Below are 9,978 nucleotides of genomic sequence, written 5' to 3' on the forward strand. Positions count from 1 at the left end.
CAAGAGCCGAGATGGCAGGGCCGGGGTGGGGGGCGCTGCCAGAGAATATGAGTGGGTTGGAGGGAAGGGTCTCCTCCTGCATGTGTGTGTGAGACTAATGAATGCCTTAGTAAAGTAATAGGTGAGAAATAGCAATTTCCTTTCTTGATTAGATCAGGTGTCTCCTTCTGCAGCTCATATGCTGAACACCTACCTAGGACTGAGCTCCCTTCTATTCTTCTGGGCTTCCATGGTGCTCCCTTTTCTCCTTCCTCACTGCATTGTACACATTATATTGATAACTTCTATTTATAGTTTGGCTTACACACAAAAACCAGATTGCCTCTAACTCAGCAGGTCTGTGTCTGAGTGTCTCGCACTGTGTTTGGCATGTAGTAAGGGCTCGAGAAGTTATTGTTGAGTGCAAGAGTGAGCTAACCAAGGTGGGCCTGGATGGGTTGGGGGAAGCAAGAAGCTTATCTGAAAGATATGCATATAGTGGCTGCCTTGTGGCCTGTATAATGCCCTCAGGGTTCATGAGGACTGGCTCCTTGTTATGGAAGGAAGGGTGTGGGAGCTCGGGGATGAAGGCTGGTGCTCTGTGATCCTTTGAAGCAAGATAATCTCACAGCTTCTAACAGGGAAGCATGTGGCCCTTTGTGCTAGACTAGAGGACAAGGAGACCTTGATTCACAACCGCCGGGTGAGAGAGGCAGCTATCATATTCCTCCAAGAGGGTACTAGAAAGTACACCTCCTTCCAGTTCCTAAAAGTCAGGGCCATGGCCTTGTCTGGAGCCCTGTCTTGTTTTGAAGAAGTCTGGGCTTTGGCACTTGCATTTGTTTTCTGTCTTCAAAATCAAAACTATACTCAGTCCTTGGGTAAACTGTATTCTCTGGGGGCGGGGGGTGCGGGGAGGGGTGTCGAAGCAGCCCCAGCAAAAGCGGAAACTGGACACTGAACTAGCAGGTGCTCTTGGGCACTGTCAGGGACACCCAGCCCAGGGGGACGGGGAGGAGAGAGAATTGTGGTGGTTATCTGCTATCATCAGTAATGTGATAACTACCAATTATTACCATCGCTAACATTTCACAGTCATGATGCCTTAACTATGCACCAGGTGCTGTATTTGATAACTTTACGTGGACATTCTCATTTGTTCCAGAAAGCAACCTCATGCAGTGTGGACTACCAGCATCCTCATTTTGCAGACAGGTAACTGAAGCATGGGATAAATGACTGAGCATTGCTCTGAGCCCAGCAGTCCGCTAAGTGACACATAGAGCCCATGGAATCCCCACCATGGTTTCGTGAAGCAGGTCCTAGGATCATTCCTCTCCTCCCCATTACTCACAAGTTAACTGAGATCCTAAGAGGTGAAGTCACATGCTCAGGGTCAAGCAGGAAATGGGGATGGATTTGGAACCCATGTCTGCTTGAGTCGGAAACCCACTGAACCACGCACCTTCCCTCCCTTTCTACTTCCTCTGCCACATGTGTGTGTCTGCAGGCAACGAGGGACTTAGGGAGTATCTGGGGGTATCAAGAGCAACCAGGACATCCAAAGTTCAGAGACCTGAAGTATTTTAACCAAAACAATACAATAGTGCTCATTAATTTTGTGTCTCACGGGTGCAGGGACTTTGCCCAAGTTACCTTAAATTCTAGCAGTTCCTCTGAGATATGGTAGCCATTACCCCTATTTTACAGTATAAGAAATTGCGATTTCAGAAGGCTAAATCGCTTGCCAAGTGTTACTAAGCTACTCAGTGGTGAAGCAGGGCTTTGAATCTGGTTCCACCCACTGTATAAGCCGGTACGAGCGTACGCTCTTCTAGGAGACCTTTTCGCTGGTTTTCATGTCTACGCCCATCACCCCCACTTGATCTGCAAACCCCAGGGTGAAAGCGTCTAGGAAGCTAAAATTACACCCATAAAGGTTAAATCTTTTATGACAGTCAAAACCGTTGGCCACATAAGTGCTTATAGTCAAGATTACTACCCAGAACATCATTCCAAAGGGCTGGCTTCATGTATGTGCTGCCAGGAAAGTCTTTTTGGGCCTCGTGCTCAGAAGAGCCCCATGCTTAGTGTAATACTCTGATGTTAACATTTTGGAATTCTCAATAAGCTTATCTTTGAACTTGAGCTTTGTGAGTGAAGTCCGATGGAGCAATAGAACACGTAAGCGATCAGAGGACATAGGCACAATACCGAATCCGTTGTTCATTGCCACCCCAGTCACATGGAGTGTTTGGCACGCCTCGTGAGCACAGAATTCTGGGGAGCCCATGATGCATGGGAGCTGGCAAGACTCAAAGCCGGTACCAAGTATGTGTTACGGAAGCTGCCCCTGCCACCGACTGTGGATGTAATGCATGTATGTCGAGAAGGTGAAATCAAACAGTTGAGTTTGTGCAGTGTTTCCACTGTTCCAGTAAGAGCAAAATACATACACACGCATGAGCTACAAAATACAAATTGTGTGATATTGGGGATTCTGCACGAGTCAAATGCTCTCACATTTGCGCTTAACATGAAGTACAATATAAACATGGAGGCTAAAATTCATGCCAATAATTTACAGTTGTAATTAAGCTTTACTTAGAATGACATTCAACAGCAAATAAAAACCAGCATGGCAAGTCAAGAGCAAGGCTGTGGAAGAAAGGAAAAAACTACATGGTACTTTTCCTTCCTGCTTCTCCATGGGGCCCCACATTGTCCTTACATCGCCAGCCCTGGTCCCTTGCAAGAACAGCAAACTGGGGCTTGCCCTACGTGGGAGGTGGCAATCCCCAGTGTGCCCACATCTGAGCTTGCTGGCCCTCGCTGGGTGGCTGGGCTCAGGGATGGGTGGAAGTACTAAGCATGTGGGTCGTGGCATTGCTGTACCAAGACTCCTGTGCTCTCCCCAGGCTCCAGCTCTGAGTGGAATCTGTTCCTCGTGGGTGCACAATAAGCCTTTCCTGGGGGTCCAGGACTGAAGGAATTAAAGAAAAGGTACAAGTAAGGTGACAGAAGGAAGAGAGACCCAGGGGATGTGTGGAGAATTCTTCTCCTCATGGGATTTGGTGATGGAGGCATGCCTGGCTGCTTTGCAGAGCTCTGGGAGCAAGGTACCTGGGCACATGTGTGAGACTGATGTGTGCTCCATGGCTTGGCTCTCTCTCCAGTGACAGGTTCCTAGGGGTACCGCCGGGGCCAGAAAGGCTGTGTCTGGTGAACGCGGCCTCTCTGCGGCACGCAGCTGTGTGGAGGCCGAGGCCCAGCTGGAGCTCATCAGAGGTCTGGCAGGTGGAGCACCCTGCAGCATTCTTCTTGCCTGGATGCTGGCAACTCTCTGACTTCAAAGCTGGAACACACTGACCAGGAACACAGTGACCTTGGCACAAGTCCCTCCTATCTCTTCTCCTGCTCTCCAGGCAGAAAGGAGGGAGCCTAGTTCCCTTGCACCGGTTCTGTCCTGCTTGGAGGGCAGGTTTTCCTTAGATCCAGACCTTAGGGAAAAGGAGAGCCAGTGGCAGCTGCCATCTGAGCATCAGGGGAGCCAGAGTGGATTCCACCATATGTGGAATTTGGCGTTGTGATTCAATTGTGTGTCTGCCTGTGAGGTTTTCTCTCTCCAGGCACTGGCTCTGAGTGAGACCTGATAATGGGAGTACCTGCCTAGACTTAAGAAAAATTAAAGAGTAGGGCCACCTTGTACCTGCCAGCCCCTGCCATCCAGCTTCTCAAGTGCCATCTGTTTATGGATGAGTCACATTCCTTATGATTGAGCTGACAGTTAGTAAGGGCTCATCGAACCTCCATTTCCACATCTTTAAAATAGAGAAAATAATAGACATTTCCTAGGGACTTAACAAGGATAGAAGCTGATGTGCAAAAAGTCCCCAACACAATGCCTGGTACAGGGCACAATCATTAAATAATAGCTTCTATCACCATTATCAGTTACCATAATTATCCTAGGCTAACTCATCACATGTTATCTCTTGTCTTTACTGATTACTCTGGGAAATAGGTAATGTTATGGACATGACCACTTTTCAGCTGGGGGCACAGTCTGGGAAGCTATCAAATGACCCTCCTACTGTCACATTGCTAATTACATGTTGAAATGGGGCCATACATCCAGGTCTGTCCCACTCCATCTTGGGGCCCTCCCTCTCTCAGTATGTGTATGTATATATACGAGATATGTATATATTCCCCCCTCCTTGGCCTACCTCCATGAACAATGGAAGTAAAATATGGTTTATGTTGTTGACATTTGCAGAAGGCTTATTATTCTCATTATCACCATTCCTGTTGATAATAAACCTAGAGAGAGCCGCCAACATTTGTAGAGGACTTGATAGTTTAAAGATACTTTCACCCACATTGTCTTTTTTTGGAATCCACAATCCTGCTTTTGTAGATGGAAAAAATCCAGACAGTATTGAGCCAATGACTTCATAGGGGATAGTTTCTTCTGTGTTAAGGCCTTATTTGTGTGGGCCAAGGAATGATTCGCTAATTCCTGGCTATGTACTTACGTGATATGCTTTAATCTCAGTGCCACCACTTATGGGCTATGTGACCTCAGTCTGTGTCTGTTTCTTCATCTATAAAATGGGGATAATTATAACAGTATGAAGCAATGTATAAAAAGTGCTATCAGTGCCTTCCACACATGAGAGCCTGATCAAAAGTAGATACTATTATTAGGCTGAGAAATACTCATGTTCTGCTCTTTTTTGCAGTACCTGGGTAAAATTGGACTTAAAGACATTAAGTTAGAGAATATCAAGAAGACCAATGAGCACTTGGGGAATTAGGCAGAAACCTCCAGGGTTCTTGGATAACCAGATAGAACAGTGACCAAGGGTGGGGTTTTGGTTCAGGACCAAGGACAGGACCAAGGACAGTTCCAACTTGCTCCCTGCCCCATCACTGGGGACACTCTGCTCCTAGGATCTGTAGACAAATCTTCTACCTCAGGCCTTCCCTGTTCTGTCCTCGCCACCATCTACCAACCGCTCTGCATTTGCCCAGCATTCTTCTCATCTGAAATGCATCTCCTTCCTCTCTCAGCATGAAATATTTCTAACACAGCAAGGAGCAGGGTCTGTAAGAGTCACCTTTGCGCCTACCCTTCCAATTTAACACATGTTGACATTTTGCTGCAATTGATTGTGATATTTTATGTTTTTTTTTAAAAGGAAATTTGGCAGAGGCCATTCATGTTCCCTTCATGTTGCTCTGCATCACATACTTTTCCTTCCTGCCCAGATGTGACCGCTGTTGGAAGGCTGGTGTGTAGCCTCTGGATTTTCCTTTCTCTGCTACCAGGTCCTGTCCACTCACCCAAGTCCTCCAGATTTTTAAGAGCAGGGTCAAAGTCCCACTCCTCCAGCTCATATGACGTTTCTTGGTGTTGCACCCAATTTTGAAGAATTTTCTAGGATTTGTCATTTATCATCTTAATCACTTATCAAACATGTGCTGAACAGCCCCTTCTCTGAGGCAGCGCTCTTCCATTCTCTGGGGTTGAGAAAATGAGTTCCACATGGTCCCTGCTCCTGAGAGCTCATGGGCTATGGCACATGGCCACAACGTTCACAGAGGACTTAGATCTCGCATAAACCCTTGGGGCCTTGAGACTGAAGACTGAAAGCAGAATAGGAGGCGAGGTAGAAGTACCCATGACACATCATGCCTTGAGTGGCGTTCTCTAAATATATCATCTGGTTTAAAGTTTCACAACGCAGGGAAGTGAGTGTTACTACCTTCCTGTTAACAGATGTAAAATCAAGGCTTGGAGGACAACCAAACTAGGAAGCACAGTTAGGAAATGCAGCTCATATTTGAATTAGGGCTTTCCAAAGCCACTATCTGTCTTTATCTGGCTCCTTCTTTAGACCACGAACAACTTGAGGCAGAGACTGAGCCTAATTCATCTGTGGTTCCCAAGTGCAGCACCGTTACTTAGCAGATATTTGATGTATGAAAGTTTATGCTACCATCCATCTCTGGGGTACAAAGGCAACGAGGACATGGGACCCCTGCCTTTGAGGAGCTTACCATCCAGATGAGAGGACAGGAAAGTTGTGTCTAAATGTCTATCACCCAACATGAGATTCCTTCTCTGAGTGGGAGATGGAATTATATTCTCTGTGCTGGTCTTGCCCTTAAAAAACATCAAGACAATGCACATGAGACACAGTGTGTGCTTGGCACCCCTGCATTGCATAGCCAGGCTGACTCTTCTCTCCCCAGGTCTGAAATTCCTGGTTCCATCCCTGGCTTCTTCATCTACCCTCTGCTCTGTTACCCTTCAGACTTTGGGCTCAAGCTTAACACCTGGGTTCTCAGCTATCTTATATCCCTTTGGTGTCCCTGGCTATCTTGATGAAAATCTTGAGGAAGATACTCCAACTTGTGATACCCTATCAGCTGAACCAAACCCCACTCCCTGGTTCTCCTTATTCCTTCCCTTTGCTACCTCCAAGGTCAGGAGGATGGGACTTGAGATGTATGCTATTCCCTAATGCCCCTTCCAGGACCAGTGTCTTCTCCAAAACTGAGTCTGGGGCAGGGGCTCTTAACCTCTGGGTGGCATGGACCATCTTGTCAGACTGGTGAAGCCCAGGACCCCTCCTCAAAGGAAACTAGTTATACTGAGATGCACTTACCAATCAGGAGATAGATAGATATAGGTAGATAGGTAATAGATAGATAGATAGATAGATAGATGATAGATAGATAGATAGATAGATAGATAGATAGATAGATAGATAGATAGATAGATAGATAGATAGATAGATAGATAGACAGATAGGTAGATAGATAGATAGATAGATAACTGCATTCATTATCTGTTGTTAAGCAACAAAGTTAGCATATCAGAGCAACAGATATCTATTATTTCACCATTTCTGTGGGTCAGGGATCCAAGCGTGGCTTAGCTTGGGTCTTCTGGTTCAGGGTGTTTCCTGAGTCTGCAATGTGGGTGTTGGCCAGGGTTGCAGTCTCTTAAGGTCAGCTGGGGATAAAATCGCTTTCTAAGCTCACTCACATGGTTGTTGTCAGGATTTGGTTTTTCATGGGAGATTGAACTGTGGGCCTTAGTTCCTCACTGGTTGTTGGCCAGAGGCCACCCTTAGTCCCTCTCCATGGAGCAGCTCATACATGGCAGCTGGCTTCATCAGAGTGAGTGGGAGGGAATGAAAGCAAGACAGAAGTCACTGTCTTTATAGTCTCGTCTTGTACATGGCTTTTCACTCTTGCCCTATTCTGTGCATTAGAAGAGGGTCACTAGGTTCAGCTCACATTCACAGGAGAGGATCATCCAGGGTGTGAATACCAGGAGGTGGGGTCATTAAGGATCATTTTGGGGGCATCATTGTGTGGGTATTGCACGTGCTTATTTATGAAGGCATTAAATAAGATCTAAGAGGTCCAATAATTAATGTAATTTTGAAGTTGACACAAATACCTGTAGAAGCTGACACATGATATGAAATTATCTGTGATTCCTGTTGATGATAAAATCACAGATCTTATTAATATTTTTGCCTACATTCACATGTGATAAAAATGTTGAATTTCAGTTAGAGGTGGGTGAAAATAAAGGTGTATTTTTTCCACATCCAAGTTCACAGACCCCCAGAAATCTGTCCTCTGATCCTTGCAAAGTCCATGGACCCAAGTTAAGATCCCCTGCTCAAGAGATGGAAGGCAGACAGAGATGGCTTATTGATTGATCACAAATAGTATGGACCACCTACTCTATGTAGTTCAACCTCCTTGGAGCTAAAAGATGTTCCAAGAGGGTTTACAAGGTGACGAGAAGTTAGTGGGATCACTATAGTCCAGGTTCTGGGTCTCACCCTTACCTATTTGTAAAATCTTTTTTTTGGTATATATCCTAAGGTGATCAGGATTTAAGATTAGACATATTAACAAGATTCATAAGAGGTTGATGTATAATACATATTTTACTCACTCAATGGCTAGTTGCATTAATCATTCATACAGTCTTCCATTCTTTCAGCACACATTGTTAAGCACACATTATTGACCACTACCATTGGCCAGGCACAGAGATATATGTTAGGGCCAGTGGTATCCAAGACATAATTTATGATCTCCAGGAGCTCATGGTTGTTCACAGGGGTCTTATGCTTCTTTTCACACAGATGCATATGTGACCTTGCATTCTCTTTTCCAACTATTCCTGCACTAACCTGCCTCCACATAGAAACTTCCACAGTCTCAGAAGAATTGGAGGGGAAGCTTCTACCCTGGCTTCCTCCATCCATGAAAGAATGGTTCTTCTGACTGGTGAGGCTGGGACCAGGGCCTCTGGCCAGCAGTGACATGCTATTTCTTTTCTTCTCTCTTCAGAGTCACATGTGTTCTCTCAGCTCTTACCTTTGCCATGAAGTTAATTGGCTGGAGCAGACCTCACCCTGAGGCAGGGTGAAGGAGGGGTAGGAGGGGTGAGGGAGAGAGAGAGGGAAGAGAGGAGGAAGGTCTGAAGTTTTATGGCTGCAATGGGGTGAATGAGCTCCTCAGAAGAGGAAGAAACAGGAAACCTATTCTGGACTCAGTTCTAAGCCATGTTCTCTAATCCATATTTACTACCATCGGGCTTGTGGTCCATCCCTACCTAACTCCCAGGTCTGTGGCTCACCTACAGGTCAGCTGGGGGGGAGAGAAGTATAATTATCACCAAACATTTTATCTCCTCCTGTGGCCATATCCAGGGTACCACACATCACCAGCCTGCTGGAGAGAGAATGACAGGGGACACTCATGTTTGACATAGTGGCCAGGGAAGGCCACCCCTCTGTGAAGGTGGCATTGAACTGAGATCTGCAGGGAGGAGGAGGGCAGGTGAGTGGTGGCTGGAGAACACTTCAGGTAGAGAGAAGTGCATGGGCTCTGAGGCTTGGCATGTCTGAACGAAGAAAGAAGTGTGTATATTTTTACCCAATGGTGTTCAAAGAAAAATACATGTAATATTATGGGTTGTATGTACTAATGGTAGGAGTAAATGCATAACTAGTAAAAGAAGTGTTCTTTCTGTATCTATGCCGTGCTCATTTTGCCTGTCACACTTTGGGAAAACTAATCACTTATTTTCGACCCACACCTGAGAACTCAGAATGATTCTAGAGACTCAAATACTTACCAGCCTCAGTGCCCATCTGTCTAGAACAGAGCTGGATAACTCCTGTCTCGTTCTCCCTGTTACTCTAGACCCTACAGACCCCTTCTCTATGTTGATCGACTTTATCTTCAGAAGAACATATCTTAGACTTTTAAGCAATCATGCAACTTCATCCAAAGAGATTTCTGATTTCTGTAAAGCTCTAGGCCTTTCCTTTGTCCATGGGAAATCCTCAGTCCTTGAGGATCTCTGAAATATTATGAATATCCACCATGATTATGCATTAACATTCTCTTCTCCAGCTCTTTGTAAGATTCCACCCAGGGAACCGGGCATGGCAGCATTTCTTCCTCTTGTCCCTGTCTCTCACTGGTGCTGGGTCAAGCCACACTCCATCCAGTTGGCAGATCTTTCCGCTTCCCTCTCCCTGTAGATTCCCTTTGGCCCCAAATGCTAATTGAAGAGCCCAGAAAGAGGACCTAAAAAGGGGGCTTCCTGGTGGGCACCAGTGAATCACTGGCAGAATCACAGCGCAGACAGACCAAGAGGGGCCCTTCTCCCCAGGCGATGAGTCACGAGTGGATGGTCACCCAGACAGAGGATGTGTCAGTCTCTCTCTTCCCTCTGCCTGGCCCCAGATGTTAGACTATAGCCTCCATCTCCCTCCATCTGGGCCAATCAGAGACATTTGACCTAACTCTCTGAGAAATTTCAACCAAGGAGGAGGGTAGGAAAGCACTACTTTCTAGAAGGTTGAGCTGCAGTTTAAATAGTGTAACAGATACTCCAGATGGGTTTGGCATCTTGGCCAGCAACCGCCTAAGCCACGTCCTGGTGAT

Source organism: Ursus maritimus, unplaced genomic scaffold (assembly GCF_017311325.1).
Source record: "Ursus maritimus isolate PB19 unplaced genomic scaffold, ASM1731132v1 scaffold_9, whole genome shotgun sequence".
Classification (NCBI taxonomy): Eukaryota; Metazoa; Chordata; class Mammalia; order Carnivora; family Ursidae; genus Ursus; species Ursus maritimus.